Source organism: Anolis sagrei, chromosome X (genome assembly GCF_037176765.1).
Source record: "Anolis sagrei isolate rAnoSag1 chromosome X, rAnoSag1.mat, whole genome shotgun sequence".
Taxonomy (NCBI): domain Eukaryota; kingdom Metazoa; phylum Chordata; class Lepidosauria; order Squamata; family Dactyloidae; genus Anolis; species Anolis sagrei.
This window is the reverse complement of record NC_090034.1, coordinates 100,258,933-100,277,795: the sequence shown is the minus strand read 5'-3', so window position 1 is coordinate 100,277,795 and position 18,863 is coordinate 100,258,933.

Sequence of the window (18,863 nt, the reverse complement as noted above, 5' to 3'; positions counted from 1 at the left end):
CAAACTGTTATCAGGACCTCAAAATCGAACTGCAAAGGCTCTGGCATAAACCAGTACAGGTGGTCCCAGTGGTCATCGGCACACTGGGTGCCGTGCCAAAAGATCTCAGCCGGCATTTGGAAACAATAAACATTGACAAAATCATGATCTGTCAACTGCAAAAGGCCACCTTACTTGGATCTGCGCGTATCATTCGAAAATACATCACACAGTCCTAGACGCTTGGGAAGTGTTCAACTTGTGATTTTGTGATATGAAATCCAGCACTTGTTCCATCTTCCAGGAGCTTGGTTTGCATTGCCCTTTAGTTGCTTGAGATAGCATCCCTTTGCATTTTCCCCAGGGTTGCAGCAGCACCCTGAAAGTTAATTATTAACAGAGGCTGGAAGCCAGTCTGCAAGCCTTTTGCAGCTATTGGTTTAAAAAGTGTCCTTTTGGTCTAGAGGCCGCCCTTTTTCCTGGGGATGAGATCTCCATTTTGGAAAAGCCCTCCTGCTTTCTTTAGTATAGAAAAAGCCTCAGATGTGCTGGTGGCCAAGGTAGACAGCTCGGACAAGCCATTGTGAGTATGATTGAGCTTGAGGGTTGAGGTTAAAGTTAAAGTGGCCCTCTCCTCTTAGAAACTGGGGCTGAGCTCAGATAAAGACCTGATCTTTCTAAAAGGACAGTAGCTCAGTGCTGGGACAGGGAATATCTTCTGATTTCTCTGTCATTGTCCATTACTTCATCTCCAAAACTAATCTTAAGCTTAGATAGGGGAAGACCTGCTCTTTCTGAAAGATAACAGCTCAGTGTTAGAGTAAAAGATCCCAGGACTTCTACCGCTGGGGAAGAGTTAACTCGGTAACTGAAGGAAAAAGGAAAGAAAGAACATCTATATGGTTTCCCAAATTGACTGTTTGTGTTTGTAACTTCGTCAAGCTGTGCCAAGTCTGTCAAGGACTTTGTAAAATAAATGTTCTGTTGATGTTCAAACCTGGACTGGCCTCAGTTGCTGAGAATCTGGAGCTTCTAAGAAAGGCACCTGTGGTTCACCCAGATAAAGAGAGAAGTGCATCTTAGTTTTAACTTCATAGTGTCTGTGTGTGACAGCACAAGCATATAGATCTCATTTTCTGTGACATTCTGGGTTTTTATGTCAGCAAAATAATAATAATAATAATAGTAATACTAATACTAATAATAATAATAGTGTCCCTAGACACTTGGGAAGTGTCTGACGTGTGATCCAATACAACAGCCAGCAGAGTGATCTTGTTTGCTGTGGACTCATCTTGTTGTGTTTCAAATAATAATAATAATAATAATAATAATAATAATAATAACAACAACTTTTATTTTTTGATTTTATATGGAAGTGTAGGAGCCTAAGCAAGAGTATTCAAAATACCCTTATAAACATCGCATCCAGGGTTTAACTGTGTCACCTCAAAGGGCGATCATTGATGTGAAAAGGCAATAGGTTGGGAAGTGTTGGATTCGCAGCCAAAGTTAGAAAGTTTACCATATGCCATGCAGCTATGGACAAGTCTACATAGGGACCCCCAAATGCAGCAACATTGCCCAAACACACATCAGGGAGCACAAAAGGCACTGCAGACTTTTTTTTTTGGTTGTGTCAGGAGCAACTTGAGAAACTACAAATCGCTTCTGGTGTGAGAGAATAGGTCATCTTTAAGGGCGTTGCCCAGGGAATGCCCAGATGTTTTGATGTGTTATCATTCTTGTGGGAGGCTTCTCTCATGTCCCTGGATGAGAAGCTGGAGCTGATAGAGGGAGCTCACCCACACTCATTCGAACCCGTGACCTGTCGGTCTTTAGTCCTGCTGGCACTGGGGTTTAACCCACTGTGCCATCGGGGGCTCCAGACTAATGTTGTTGTTGTTCATTTGTTCAGTCGTCTCCGACTCTTCATGACCTCATGGACCAGCCCACGCCAGAGCTCCCTGTCGGCCGTCACCACCCCCAGCTCCTTCAAGGTCAGTCCAGTCACTTCAAGGATGCCATCCATCCATCTTGCCCTTGGTCGGCCCCTCTTCCTTTTGCCTTCCACTTTCCCCAGCATCATTGTCTTCTCTAGGCTTTGCTGTCTCCTCATGATGTGGCCAAAGGACTTCAGCTTTGTCTCTCGTATCCTTCCCTCCAGTGAGCAGTCGGGCTTTATTTCCTGGAGGATGGACTGGTTGGATCTTCTCGCAGTCCAAGGCACTCTCAGAACTTTCCTCCAACACCACAGCTCAAAAGCATCGATCTTCCTTCGCTCAGCCTTCCCTAAGGTCCAGCTCTCACATCCGTAGGTGACTACAGCGAATACCATGGCTTTGACTAGGCAATGGATCTTTGTTGCCAGTCTGATGTCTCTACTCTTCACTATTTTATCCAGACTAATACTTCAGACTAATTCAACCTGAGAAATCAGCCCATAGCAGAGCTCCTGATGAACCAACCTGGACTCAGCATATTATTGGAGAACACAGAAATGCTGGACCATTCTCACAACCAGACTACACAGAGAAGCCATTGAAATCAACAAGCATGTGGACAATTTCAACAGAAAGAAGTGTTCCGTCTCCCAGGAGACTGTTTTTGTATTACCTTTTAATTGCTCAGGGTGCATTTTGTCCCAGTTTACAAGGCCTGGAGGTTAACAGTCAGAGTTTGCAAAGCTGGTCTGCAGGTCTTCTTTGCAATGATTGCTCTAGGGAGCAGCCCTTTGGGCCCGCCCCTTCTCCCAGGGAAGAACCTCCATTTTGGAATCCTCCCTGCCCTATTCAGTTTGAGGAAAGGACTTCAGGTGTGCAGACGGCTATGCAGCTAAGCTCTGGGAAAACCATTGCAAAAACTACTTTAACCTAGACTACTTTACAGATAAGTATTAAGCTATATTGAACTAGTATAGCTAGTGTATTGCAGTGGTTCCCAACCTTCCTAACGCCGCGACCCCTTTATACAGTTCCTCATGTTGTGATGACCCCCAACCCTAAAATTATTTTTGTTGCTACTTCATAACTGGAGTTTTGCTACTGTTATGGATCAGCATGTAAATATCTGATAGGCAGGATGTATTTTCATTCTCTGGACCTTGGGAGTTGTAGTTGCTGGGATTTATAGTTCACCTACAATCAAAGAACATTCTGAACTCCACCAAACTTGGCACACAGAACGCACATGACCAGCAAAAAATAATGAAAGGTTAGGTGAGCATCGGCCTTGAGTTTGGGAGTTGTAGTTCACCTATCTCCAGGAAGCACTGTGGACTCAAACAATGATAGATCTGGACTAAACTTGGCACAAATACTCAATATGCCCAAATGTGAACACTGTTGGGAGTTTGGGGAAAATAGACCTTGACATTTGGGAGTTGTAATTGCTGGGATTTATAGTTCACCTACAATCAGAGAGCATTCTGAACCACACCAACGATAGAATTGGGCCAGACTTCCCACACAAAACTCCCATGACCAGCAGAAAATACTGTGTATCCTGATGGTCTTTGGCGACCCCTCCAACACCCCATCGCGACTCCCCCAGGGGTCGCGACCCCCAAGTTGAGAAACGCTGGTGTATTGTGTTTTGAATATATAGTTATAGAGAGAGTTGGCACTCCTTAGTCTCCTGAACTAACTTTAAGCTAAAGATAGGGAAAGAATCTTTTTCTTTCTGAACCACAACAGCTTGCAGTTGGGGTGTTAAGATTTCAGAATCTTATCTGCCATCTGGAGAAAGGGGTTGCCTCTAACTATAGAAAAGAAAGAATATTTCTGAAGTTCCATTTATTGTCCATTTATTGACTGTTTGATTGCAACTTAATGACCTGTGCCAAGTCTTTAAGGACTTTGTGTAAATAAATATACTTTTTATGGAGCCCACAGTGGGTTAAACCCCTGTGCCGGCAGGACTGAAGACCGACAGGTCACAGGTTCGAATCTGGGGAGAGGCGGATGAGCTCCCTGTATCAGCTCCAGCTCCTCATACGGGGACATGAGAGATGCCTCCCACAAGGATGGTAAAAACATCAAATCATCCGGGTGTCCCCTGGGCAACGTCCTTGCAGACGGCCAATTCTCTCACACAGGAAGCGACTTGCAGTTTCTCAAGTCGCTCCTGACGACCAAAAATATATATATTCTTTTTGATATTTAAAACCAGTGCTAGTCTCAGTTGCTTAATATTTTAAGTTTTCAAGATAGACAACTGCAGTTCGCTCAGCAATAGAGGAAGCACGTCGAAGTTTTATTTTTTATAGTGACTGGGCAGACGGCACAAGGAGGAAACCATGAAAATGAACAAAATCTGGCTACAAGTATTTAAAAACTCCAAAATCAGGACAGTAAATAAAGAACACCACTCCAAAAACAGGGGAATTCCAGACAAGAAACAATCAGGGCCAGCTAACACCTCCCAACAAAGGAAGGGAAAGTGTCCCAGCAATTTCCTCAAGTCGAGAGAGAGGGAGAGAAAGGAAGGAAGCAAATAGGAAGAGCACTGAAAGAAGGGGGCATGTAGGAAGGAAGAAAAATTGTGAAGATATTGACTTAAATGTTTAATCGTTTTAATGTAGTTTATAATTCTATTTAAATGTTTATTTTAATTGTACATTGTTTTATGGCATCGAATAGTTGCCTAATGTTTGAGTCCCCTCAGGGGTGGAGAAAGATGGGGTAGAAAGGTCATAAATAAATAAATAAATCCTCCCCAGGCAGGAAGCAGCCAGGCTTTGAAGCTGCAAGGCCATTCAATGCTAATCAAGAGGGGCAGTTGCAACATTGAACAGACAAGAATTTATCCTCATATCCTTTGCTGAACCTCAGAGGATGCCTGCCATAGATGTGGGCGAAACATCAGGAGATTTTAGGGTTTTTAATACTGGTAGCCAGATTATGTACATTTTATTTATTTATTTATTTATTATATTTGTTTACCTCGCTTCTGATCCCTGAGGTGACTAATTTTCATGGTTTCCTCCTTTCTATTGAAATTGTCCACATGCTTGTGAATTTCAATGGCTTCTCTATAATCTGACAATCAGTGCCAGCTAACACCTCCCAACAAAGGATTCCCCCAGGCAGGAAGCAGGCAGGCCTTGAAGCTGCAAGGCTATTTAATGCTGATCAATTTATCCTACCCTGGAATTTGTCCGCACAACCTCTGAGGATGCCTGCCATAGATGTGGGTGAAATGTCAGGAGAGAATGCTTCTGGAACATGGATAGACAGCCCGGAAAACTCACAGCAACCCATTTTCCCCTAGAGATTGACATCTATAAGCATTGCCTTATTTTATTGCCATTTTATCGGCATCCTCCACTTCACATCTCTAATATCTTTGGTTAAGAGGCAGCGTAAAAGTAAACTTGAGTAACAACAACAATAACAACAACAACAACAGAAGAATACACCTTGGCAAAGTACAAAGCCCAGAGTGTTTGTTGCAAGTTAGCTCTGGTGTCTCTCCTGCCTCCCTCTGGGGAACCGCATGCTCTCAGGCCGTTGTTTTGATATGTTGTTAATCTCTTCGAAAGCACACCCGTCACCTCTGGGTATTGGGAATGTATCGATTGCAATTAAACCCCAATGAACACCTTCCAGAGCTTGTTTATCCCAGACAGGTGGGTTGCATTGGTTCCTAATTAGTGTATTGATCCCACGGCTTGTAATGAGAGCATGCCTTAGCACATGGCAACCCAACTCCTGAGCAGAAGAGGCTGGCTGCGCAAAGAGAAACCAAGGGCCTGCTGGTTGGAGTCTGAACACAGAGTAAGTTCAGGAAAGTAAAGTGATTCTATGATTCTATGATTCTAAGTGGGTGGGTTGATAATCTGCTTGAATGAGAGAAAGAGAGAGGAGGAGGAAAGAGGTGAAGGAGGGAGGAAGGTCACCAGGAGAACATCAGATGCCTTGATATTCTGGGTTATGTGTCTTGGTGGTGGGTCTATAGGTGGTTGTGGAGCCCTATTCATGATCCACATCTTCTTCCGCAGTGAGGACATGGGTTTCCAGGTGGAAGGTGGTCCCGGTCAGGGTTGGCTTGATATGCCTTCCTCTTGGCACATGTCTCCCTTTCGCCCTCCATTCATGCCTCTTCAGATTTTGCAGCACTGCTGATCATAGCTGACTTCCAGTTAGAGCGCTCAAGGGCCTCTTGGATAGACTGCATCAGCTCTAGTTTCTTTGGTATTGTTATTGTGATTTTCTAGAGGTCTTGGTGGTGGGTCCGTAGGTGGCTGTAGAGCCCTATTCATGATCTGCATCTTCTTCCGCAGTGAGGACATGGGTTTCAAGATGGAAGGTGGTCCTGGTCAGGGTTAGCTTTACGTCCCTTCCTCTTGGCACATTCCTCCCTTTTGCCCTCCATTCATGTCTCTTCAAATTCTGCAGCACTGCTGGTCGCAGCTGACCTCCTGTTAGAGCGCTTAAGGGCCAGGCCTTCCCAGTTCTCGGTGTCTATGCCACAGTAAATCTCTTTTCCTGCCCACCAACATTCCGTTTTCCATTCTTGAGTTGGGAGTAGAGTAACTGCTTTGGGAGATGGTGATTGGGCATTCAGACAAGGTGGCCAGTCCAGCAGAGTTGATGGTGGAGGACCATCACTTCAATGCTGGTGGTCTTTGCTTCTTCCACCATGCTGACATTTGTCCGCCTGTCTTCTCAAGAGATTTGCAGGATTTTTCGGAGGCAGCGCTGATGGAATTGTTCCAGGAGTTGCATGTGGTGTCTGTAGACAGTCCATGTTTCGCAGGCATAGAGCAGGGTTAGGAGGACAATAGCTTTATAAACAAGCACTTTGGTATCCCTACGGATGTCCCTGTCCACAAACACTCTCTGCTTCATTCGGAAAAATGCTGCACTCGCAGAGCTCAGACGGTGTTGTATTTCGTTGTCGATGTTGACTTTTGTGGAGAGGTGGCTGCCAAGGTAGTGGAAATGATTAACATTTTCTAATTTACACCATTAAGCTGTATTTCCAGCATTGGAGAGGGATTAGCTGGTGATTGCTGGAAAGCACTTGGGTTTTCTTGATATGCAATGACAGGCTGAGCTTGTCGTATGCTTCTGCAAAGCTGCTTAGAGTGGCTTGTAAATCTTCTTCTGAATGCGCATTATCATCAGCATATTGGAATTCCAATGTTACACCATAAAGCTGTATTTCCAGCATTGGAGAGGGATTGGCTGGTGATTGCTGGAAAGCACTTGGGTTTTCTCAGTATTCAATGACAGGCTGAGCTTCTCATATGCTTCTGCAAAGAGTGGCTTCTAAGTCTTCTTCTGAATGCGCACAGACTATGTTATCATCAGCATATTGGAATTCCAATGTTACACCATAAAGCTGTATTTCCAGCATTGGAGAGGGATTGGAGAGAGAGAGAAGGAGGAAAGAGGTGGTTACCAAGGAAGGTTACCAAGTGAACATCAGATGCCTTGATATTCTTGGTTATATGGCTATGTGGAAGGGCTCTGAGAAGAGAATCTAGTCCCTAATGTCCTCCTCTTTAAATCCAATTCTGCTTCACAGAAACCAGAGCATCAGTTACTTACTTTCTTTCCTTTCGAAATCAAGGTTGCCAGAATGAAAACTGGAAAAGATCTCCTGTTTCCATTCACGGTAAATGATTTTATTTGAAGGTGGAAGTTCAACAGGTGTTGCTTGTTACCTGGTTGTATGAAAAGCAAAACCTGCTGAAATCTCCCCTTAAAAGTGGAGGAGACCTTTCTCGTTTCCTCCCCGGCAACTCTTGCCCTCCAACTCTTGTTGAGTGATAGGAAACACAATGGACACAAAGCCGCTGTAAGCAAGACCCAAATCTGGGCTGGGCCGAGTGTATTGGCAGCCATGCAATTTCCCCAATCCATCTCCACGGCCCTCTTAGCTAATAATAAATCAATCAGGGTGATGGATCACCTTTGCTGCCAACCCTATTATTAATAGATCTGGGGAGGCATCCTTCAACTGGTCGGTGGCTGGAATGGGATCAAACTCCCACCGCCGAGCCCCAGGCAATTCCAATGCTTTTTTATTATGATTATGGTCAGAGCGGAAATGTCTAAAGTTTGCTTAAATGGGAGTCAGGGGCGGGGAGCCAACAAAACAGGCTGTGTTTTCCAATAACCTTTTTTCCACAGCAAGTTCCCCAACATCAGTCAACAACCAGGAAATCTTGGAGCTTAACATCCCTGTTAACATTGCTTTTGGTGTAGCAGCAAAACCTTATTTATTCGACCCCATTGACTTTTGTGTCCCATTTTAGTCAAGTACACTATGACCCATATCCACAGGATTGGTATCAATGGTTTCATTTATTCACATGCAACAAAATATGGCCTCCCAAGGCACTTTCTAGGTCCTCCGGCATGACTCAGTGGCCAGCTTGGTCCCTCCAGGTGATTTGGACTTCAACTCCCACAATTCCTAACAGTCTCAGGCCCCTTCCTTAAGCGGCTGAGGGGGAAAAGGAAAGGGCCTGAGGCTGTTAGGAATTGTGGGAGTTGAAGTCCAAAACACCTGGAGGGACCAAATTTTCCTATGCCTGCTCTATAGCATTATTGGGCCAGAAAGCCATAATAGTTCGGTATTATCTGTAGGTAAAGGTAAAGGTAGTCCCCTGACATTAAGTCCAGTCATGTCTGAGTCTGGGGTGTGGTGCTCATCTCCATTTCTAAGCCGAAGAGCCACCGTTGTCGGTAGACACCTCCAAGGTCATGTGGCCAGCATGACTGCATGGAGCGCCGTTACCTTCCCGCCGGAGCGGTACCAATTGATCTACTCACATTTGCATGTTTTCGAACTGCTAGGTTATCTGTAGGTTTCATATAAAAGGTAAAGGTTTTCATCTGACATTAAGTCCAGTCGTGTCCAACTCTGGGGATTGGTGCTTATCTGCATTTCAAAGCCAAAGTGCTGGCGTTGTCCATAGACACCTCCAAGGTCATGTGGCCGGCATGACTGCATGGAGTGCTGCTACTTTCCCACCAGAGCTGTACCTATTGATCTACACACATTTGCATGTTTTTGAACTGCTTGGTTGGCAGAAGCTGGGGCTAACAGCGGGAGCTCACCCTGCTTCCCAGATTTGAAACATCGACCTTTTGGTTAGTGAGTTCAGCAGCTCAGCAGTTTAACCCACTGTGCCACCAGAAGCTCCAATAACAACAACAACAACGGGTTGTTGTAGGTTTTTCCGGGCTATATGGCCATGTTCTGGAGGCAATTTTTCTCCTGACGTTTCGCCTGCATATATGGCAAGCATCCTCGGAGGTAGTGAGGTTTGTTAGAAGTAGGAAAAATGGGTTTATATATCTGTGGAATGACCAAGGTAATGTTTCAGCTGATCACCTTGATTTGCATTCAATAGCCTGGAAGCACCTGGGGGGAATCTCTTGTTGAGAGTTATTTTATGTGCCTGTTTGTTTCCCCTCTGTTGTTTTGCTGTTGTAATTTTTGAGTTTTTTAATACTGGTAGCCAGATTTTGTTCATCTTCATGGTTTCCTCCTTTCTGTTGAAATTGTCCACATGCTTGTGGATTTCAATGGCTTCTCTGTGTAGTCTGACATAGTGGTTGTGAGAGTGGTCCAGCACTTCTGTGTTCTCAAATAATATGCTGTGTCCAGGTTGGTTCATCAGGTGCTCTGCTATGGCTGATTTCTCTGGTTGGAGTAGTTTGTAACAACAACAACAATAACAACAACAAGGTTTCACATATCCATGTGAAATCTGAGGCTAGATCTACACTGCCCTATATCTGTTCCAAACTGGATTATATGAGTATACACTGTGGTGTAATGTAAAATAAACCATGTGTAGTTCACGTTTGATCACCTCACACACTGCTTTATCTTTCTCTGTCCATGTGGATAAACTTCTTCAACAGCTCATGAAGCGTGAGCTCACTCCAAACTCTCTGCTTTTCTCTTCTTTTCTCTCTGCACTTGCATAGCTCAAGCCTGAACAAAAAAGCTTTAGAGCTGGCGTTGTCTGTAGACGCCCCCAAGGTCTTGTGGTCAGCATGAGTGCATGGAGCGCTGTTATCTTCCTGCGGAAGCAGTAACTATTGATCTACTCACATTTGCATGTTTTTGAACTGTTAGGTTGGCAGAAGCTGGGGCCAACAGCAGGAGCTCACCCTGCTCCCCAAATTCAAAATGCTGACCTTTTGGTCAGTAAGTTCAGCAGCTCAGCGGTTTAACCTGCTGCACCACCAGGGAGCCCTATCCCTGCATATATATAGATAAATAATGGATCTTGATGAATACCTGATTTGGGAAACGGCCAGAGGGATTTGCCCAACCTTCTTGTTCTCATGGAAATACCTCAGCAGGGTTATGGAGAAAGGACTGTCTCTGGGCTACATCATGTTACATTTTATAAGGAAGTGTATATACATTTTATATAAAAGAAAGAGATACAGTACACGGAAAGATACAAGTTACACAGAAAGTAAAGAATCATCTAATGGAGTTTGAAACTAGTAGTATAGATGAGATCTGGGTCCAAAAGGGCAAAAGTCGTTTACATTCAATAAAATCAGTAGTTTAGGGGATGGGAAAAGAGAAGGAATCTTGCCTTCCCAATAATTCTATTTTAATATTTATATATTGCTTTTAAACTCCATTGTTTTTAATGTTGTAAGCTGCTTTGGATCTTGATTAAGCGAGGAAAGTGGAATGATTATAATGATGGCAGACAAAAGCAAACTGTTGCAACCTCTCTTAGCTGCTCAATCTTTCCTAACTCACAATTTCTGCCTTCTTGAGCATACTCTAATGTTGCTTATATCCTGGTTTTCGATAGTGAAATGTTTAAGGCTGCATCTACACTGTATAATGAATGCAGTTTGATGCCACTTGAGCTGCCAAGGCTCAGTGCTATAGAATCTTGGGATTTGTGGTATGGTAAGGCACCAGCACTCTTTGGTAGGGCCTTTCTACACTGTCCTATAATCCAAATGATCAAAGCAGGTAATCCAGATTATCTGCTTTGAACTGGATTATATGAGTCTATACTGCCATATAATCCAGTTCAAAGCAGATAATCTGGATTTTATATGGCAGTGTAGAAGGGACTGTAGCGTAATGCAAAATAAACCATGTGTAGTTCACATTCGATCATCTCACACACTGCTTTGTCTTTCTCTGCCCATGTGGATAAACTTCTTCAACAGCTCATGAAGCGAGAGTACACTCTAAACTGCCTCTCTCTGCTCTTCTCTTCTCTCTCTGCACTTGCATAGCTCAAGCCTGAACAAAAATGTAACAGTATCCAAAAGTCCCAGGCTCAGCCATCTCCCTGGACAATCAGCTTCATGCATCTTATTTTACATCTTATATGAGTCTACACTGCCATATAATCCAGTTCAAAGCAGATAATCTGGATTTTATATGGCAGTGTAGAAGGGACTGTAGAAAAGGCAAGGTTTATATGAGTGTACACTGTGGTGCAATGTAAAATAAACCATGTGCAGTTCACATTTGATCAGCTCACACACTGCTTTGTCTTTCTTTGTCCATGTGGATAAACTTCTTCAACAGCTCATAAAGTGAGAGAACACTCCAAACTGACTCTCTCTGTATTAAAAAAACTCTAAAATTACAACAGCACAACTGTTGGGGTTCAGCCTGAGTTTGAACTTGAACCTGATTCTCTGTTTGTTCCTCCTGATGCTAATGAAAGTATATTTACTGATGCTAGTGGAAATGTACCTTTTGATGCCAATGCTCCTGAAATTAGTGAGGAAGAAACTGCTGTAGGTTTGGAAAATGCCAGTGTTCCTGAAATTAGTGAGGAAGGAACTTCTGTAGATTTGGAAAATGAAAGTACCAGTGTTCATGAGAATGTTTCAGAGGGAGACCTTGAACTTTCCTTCCCTTCTGCACCTGTTAACTGTAATGACAACAGAAGGGGCCAAATTTGGGAAGACAGAAGTAAAACACTCAGTTTGTGTCGATCCTCCCGAATTCAAGAATTAAAAATATTGGCTTCAAAACAGAAGGGCGGTTCACGGAACCGATTCTTGAGTTTTGATTGCAATACGCCAGGCTGATTGCCTCAGTTCAGGCATCGTTTCAGAATTGATGAAGACCTGGGCAGTTCTCCCGGTTCCCTGGCCATAGTTTGGGAAGATTTCTAGGATATCAAGTACGGTTAGTGGATTGCCAACAGATTCCAGTATTTCCCAGTGAGGCTTTTGGTTTTGCTTTGTCCATTTAAATTCATGTTTGCTGATTTTGCTGTGGCTTTTGACTTGCATTTTTTCTTTATTTTGTAACCATTTTTCTTCAATAAAAAAGGATTGTTTTTCACAGCCAAGTGTGGTGGATAGTTATCTTAGGGCCTCGTTCCCTGCTCTGGATTGCAACAACAACAGAGAGGAAACAAACAAGGACATCTAATCACCTCTCAACAAAAGTTTGCTTCAGGTACTGTCAGGCCATTATATGCTAATCAAGGTGGTCAGTTGAAACATTCACAACTAGCTCCAGCAGACAAAAGCCCTTTGTCCCACCCTGGTCATTCCACATTCCTTTTTCCTGGTTCCAACAGACCTCACTACCTCTGAGGATGCTTGCCACAGATGCAGGCGGAACGTCAGGAGATAATGCCTCTAGACCATGGCCATATAGCCCAAAAAAACCTACAACAACCCAGTGATTCTCTCTGCTTTTCCATTCTTATCTCTCTGCACTTGCATAGCCTAAGCCTGAACAAAAATGTAACAGTATCCAAAAGTCCCAGGCTCAGCCATCTTCTTGGGCATTGCTTGACCAATCAGCTTAATGCAACTTATTTTACATCTTATATGAGTCTACACTGCCATATAATCCAGTTCAAAGCAGATAATCTGGATTTTATATGGTAGTGTAGAAGGGTCCGCAGAGAAGGCAAAGGTATTGAGCCATGGCAGTTCAAAGTGGTATCCAACTGCATTTATTCTACAGTGTAGATGCACCCTAAGAGTTTGCCACTCTGCCGGTGCAATGGAAGCCTTTAACCCCTGGCTCTTTTGAAGCAACATTTTCAAAACTTTTTGAGGTTCTTTGTGTGTGTGATGGTGGTTTAACATACTGACACATCTGGGATTCTGTTGAACTGAATCAGCCCATTTGCTAGAATGGCTTGGCATATGGGAGAAAGACGAAATCTGCCAGTCCCAACACTCCAACCACCCCATTACCAATTAGGGAGCAAGTGATAAATTCAACCCAGCTGGAGGCTTGTTTTGCCAATTCTTTGTTGAAATGTACAAAAACCAGATTTCCCATGGTTTGGGGCTCCAGATCAGGCCCGAAAGAAACCACAAAATGGAAAGCAGTTCCCAGCTGTCAATGGGCAGGTAGGATTTAGCTTTAAAAAAGATAGGGAAACTTTTTTTCTCTCTTCTTGGATATCTTTTGTCTTTTCAAGAAAGTTGTAAAGTTTCTACAATTTTTTTTTAAAAAAAGGAATGGAAGAAGAAAAGATGGAAAATAATGTAAATTTGGAAAAGAATGCGTTTGAATGATGTTACTAAGAAATCTGTCACTCGTAATGCAAAGACGGCAGTGGAGGATGTCTTCCCTAAGGTTCTGATGGGCGAAAAATACACTTTCCGACTCTGGAATTAAAATTAGAAGCAAGAAAGGGTTTCCTATTTTTTTTTCAGAGCGGCCTGCATGAATCAGTGCTCCAAATAAGATTGCAATAGCCCTGAGCTTCCCATTCTTTTGGGGCACCACCAGCGAGAGAAGCGAGTGCGAATTCTCCCAGTTTTGTGAGGATTCGCTCTGGATAGAAGGCAAAAGCTCTTTGAGTGAAACTTTCTTAACCTAGAAGAGCAGACTCTCATGACAATTTGCAAGGCTCAATTGTAAAGGAAGTGTATGTATTTATGTAGCACAGTGGTACTCAACCTTCCTAATGCTATGACCCCTTAATACAGTTCCTCATGTTGTGGCGACCCCCAAACATAAAATTATATTCATTGCGACAACTCCAGATCCATCATTGTTTGAGTCCTCAGTGCTCTCTGGAGGTAGGTGAACTACAACTCCCAAACTCAAGGTCAACGCCCACCAAACCCTTCTAGTATTTTCTATTGGTCATGGGAGTCCTGTGTGCCTCATTTGGTTCAATTCCATCATTGGTGGAGTTCAGAATGCTCTTTGATTGTAGGTGAGCTATAAATCCCAGCAACTACAACTCCCAAAAGACAAAATCAAATTTTTTTTTGAGTGATGATCACTCCTTGGGTTAGTAGATATCTTGTGTCCAAATTTGGCGGCAATTTTCCCCGTGGTTTTTGAGTTATGTTCATCCCACAAACGAACATTACATTTTTATTTATATAGATTAGTATTAGTATTATATTTGTATCACATTATAATATTAGCCTCATATAATGTAGACTCATATAATCCAGTTGAAATATAGTGTAGACTCATATAATCCAGTTGAAAGCAGATATGGTGGATTATCTGCCTTGATATTCTGGATTATATGGCTGTTTGGAAGGGGCCTTGGAAATGACTTGACAGGTTACAACAAAGATCCTATCTACACTGCCATATAATACAGTTGTTTTATGTGGTCAGTGTAGACTTGAATTACATAATGTAACATGATGTTTGTTCCTAGGTTATAACTGGCATTTCTTAATTGGATCAATCAAAAATATGGCAAAAAGTGTATTAAACTGCCAAAATGTTGTTTTTGCGGGAGGGACATCCTACAGCACATTTTGCTCTAGTGTTGTTGTTGTTGTTCATTCGTTCAGTCGTCTCCGACTCTTCGTGACCTCATGGACCAGCCTATGCCAGAGCTCCCTGTCGGCCGTTACCACCCCCAGCTCCCTCAAGGTCAGTCCAGTCACTTCAAGGATACCATCCATCCATCTTGCCCTTGGTCGGCCCCTCTTCCTTTTGCCTTCCACTTTCCCCAGCATAATTGTCTTCTCTAGGCTTTGCTGTCTCCTCATGATGTGGCCAAAGTACTTCAACTTTGTCTCTAGTATCTTTCCCTCCAGTGAGCAGTTGGGCTTTATTTCCTGGAGGATGGACTGGTTGGATCTTCTCGCAGTCCAAGGCACTCTCAGCACTTTCCTCCAACACCACAGCTCAAAAGCATCGATCTTCCTTCGCTCAGCCTTCCTTTTGATCCAGCTCTCACATCCGTAGGTGACTACAGGGAATACCATGGCTTTGACTAGGCGGATCTTTGTTGCCAGTCTGATGTCTCTATTCTTTACTATTTTATCGAGACTGGACATTGCTCTCCTCCTGAGAAGTAAGCGTCTTCTGATTTCCTGGCCACAGTCTGCATCTGCAGTAATCTTTGCACCTAGAAATACAAAGTCTGTCACGGCCTCCACGGTTTCTCCCTCTATTTTCCAGTTGTCAATCATTCTTGTTGCCATAATCTTGGTTTTTTTGACGTTTAGCTGCAACCCGGCTTTTGCGCTTTCTTCTTTCACCTTGATTAGAAGGCTCCTCAGTTCCTCCTCGCTTTCGGCCATCAGGGTGGTGTCATCTGCATATCTGAGGTTGTTAATGTTTCTTCCAGCAATTTTCACCCCAGCTTTGCATTCATCCAGCCCCGCACATCGCATGATGTGTTCTGCATACAAGTTAAAAAGGTTGGGTGAGAGTATGCAGCCTTGCCGGACGCCTTTCCCAATCTTGAACCAGTCTCCTGTTCCGTGGTCAGTTCTGACTGTTGCTACTTGGTCCTTGTACAGATTCCTCAGGAGAGAGGGAAGGGGGCTTGGGATGCCCATCCCACCAAGAACTTGCCACAATTTATTATGATCTAGTAGTTCAATGCATATCTCATCGAGCCTCAGCCTGTTCAACCTAGTTTGTGGCAGCCACAAAAACAAAGTTTCTGGAGTGTAACAACTACTTTCAAAGTAAGTACTACACAATTCAACAGGAAATAACATTTTCAAACCAGGAACAGAAAATTGCGTTACATAGTGTAATGTAAAGTTGAGTTATATGTGTTTATGCTTGTATATACTGAGGTTTCAGACTGCTTTATATAGCAGTGTAGATGTGGTGCCCTTTTACACTGATATATAAACCTCAAAGCCATGATATTCCCTGTAGTCACCTTCGGATGTGAGAGCTGGACCTTAGAGAAGGCTGAGCGAAGGAAGATCGATGCTTTTGAGCTGTGGTGTTGGAGGAAAGTGCTTAGAGTGCCTTGGATTGCGAGAAGATCCAACCAGTCCATCCTCCAGGAAATAAAGCCCAACTGCTCACTGGAGGGAAGGAGACTAGAGACAAAGTTGAAGTACTTTGGCCACATCATGAGGAGACAGCAAAGCCTAGAGAAGGGAATGATGCTGGGGAAAGTGGAAGGCAAAAGGAAGAGGAGCTGACCAAGGGCAAGATGGATGGATGGCATCCTTGAAGTGACTGGCTTGACCTTGAAGGAGCTGGGGGTGGTGGCGGCCGACAGGGAGCTCTGGCGTGGGCTGGTCCATGAGGTCACAAAGAGTCGGAGACGACTGAACGAATGAACAACAACATAAACCTCAGTCTACACTGCCATATAATCCAATTTAAAGCAGATATAGGTTTTATACAGCTGTGCAGAAGGGGCCGTGATCAAAGAGGGGTCTGTGAATTTCTGATGCTGGATCTACACTGCCAAATAATCCAGTTTCTGATCCCAGATAATCTGTGTTGAACTGTATTATATGAGTCTACACAGCCAGGTCGAATACATTTTCAATGGTTTTTGTATTCTGTTGATTTTATTTTGATTTTATAATGCTGTTTTAAATGTTTTAAATGTATATTGTGGATTGTTATGACAACAAATTGCTGCCAATTTGTAAGCCGCCTTGAGTTGCCTCCGTGCTTGAGAAAGGCAAGATAGAAATATCGTAAATAAATAAATAAATAAATAAAATCTGGGATCGGAAACCAGACTATACAGCAGTGTAGACAGAGACTGAGGCCTCGCTTTGTGGTCCCCGAAAGCATTCTTGTTCTGCATTGCAAAATTTATCTCGGAGGCCTTGCTTACTGTTGATTTTTTCTTTTTTTTAAATCATCATGTTTTTTTAACAGCTTAATATTTTTTAGTATAACAGACACCATGAATAATATGTGAAGCGAATGTCTTGATTGCTTTCCAGCCATATAAAAACCCACAGGATTTTGGGTGGGGGGAAAGCCTCTGAAATCTGTCTTGTATCCTATCAGAAGTTGGTCTCCCAAAAGCAGTTGCTAAACTCCCAACTCAAGAATGGGAAACATAATGTCGGTGCACAGGAAAAGAGATTTAAAGATGGGCTTAAAGCCAACCTAAAAACTGAGGCATAGACAACGAGAACTGGGAAGCCCTGGCCTTTGAGCGCTGTAACTGGAGATCAGCTGTGACCAGCAGTGCTGCGGAATTCAAAGAGGTGTGAAAGGAGGGCGAAAGGGAGAAACGTGCCAAGAGGAAGGCATATAAAGCCAACCCTAACCGGAACCGCCTTCCACCTGGATACCGATGTCCTCATAGTGGGAGAAGATGCAGATCAAGTATAGGGCTCCACAGCCACCTACGAATCCACCACCAAGATACCAGACTTGGAGGACCATGATCCTTGGGCTACGAGGGATCGCCTAAGTGAAGTGGTCCAAATACTTCAACCAGAGAAGTCAGCCATAGCAGAGCACCTGATGAACCAACCTGGACACAGCATATTATTTGAGAAGACAGAAATGCTGGACCACTCTCACAACCACCATGTCAGGCTCCACAGAGAGGCCACTGAAATCCACAAGCATGTGGACAATTTCAACAGAAGGGAAGAACAATGAAAATGAACAAAATCTGCCTATCAGCATTAAAAAAAAACCTCTAAAATTATAACAGTAAATAAAGAACAAAACTCAAACATAGTGGAACTCCAGACAAGAAACAATTTGGAACACCTAATCACTTCTTAACAAAGGATTCCCCCACGGAGTAACAAGGCACACCTAAAAACTGTCAGGCCTTCAAATGCTAATCAAGGTGGTCAATTGAGACATTCACTCCTAGCTCCAATAAACAAGAGTTCTTTCTAAAACCTGGACTTTCCACAGATATATAAACCCAATTTTCCTAGCTGGAGCTGACAGAGGAAACTCATCCGGACTCTCCCTAGATTAAAACCTGTGACCTGTCGGTCTTCAGTCCTGCTGGCACAAAGGTTTAACCCACTGCACCATAAGGGCCATTCAGCTAACACCTCCCAACAATGGATCCCCCCAGGCAGCAACCAGCCAGGCTTTGAAGCTGCAAGACTATTCAATGCTAATCAAGCTGACCAATTGCAACATTCACAATTGCTTAGACCAGACAAGAGTTCTTTCTCCTACCCTGGACATTATTCTACAGATATATAAACCTCACTTGCCAAGTTTCCAACAGACTTCACAACCTCTGAGGATGTCTGTCATAGATGCAGGTGAAACGTCAGGAGAGAATGCTTCTAGAACAAAACCAGACAGCCCAAAAAACCTAAACAACCCAGTGATTCTGGCTATAAAAGCCTTTGACGATACATTGGTCCAAATACACATAATCCAAGTACCTAAACATCGACGGCAATTGTGTTTATAATAATAATAATAATAATACTTTATTTGTACCCCTCTACCATCTACCAAGGGACTCGGTGCTGCCACTTTTGGACTCTCGCTTGCTGGGGTGTTCCAGAGAGTGTCTCTGTAGATCTTAGATCTACCAAGGGACTCGGTGCGGCTTACATGAGGCCGAGCCCACAATACAACAGTTTCAATTCTTTCCGGCAAGATTTCAGGTGACATCATACATCCCTGACTCTTTCCTCCCAAAATTAGAACTTTGGAAAAGAACCAAAAATTGGAAATCGGAAGGAGAATTCTTATAT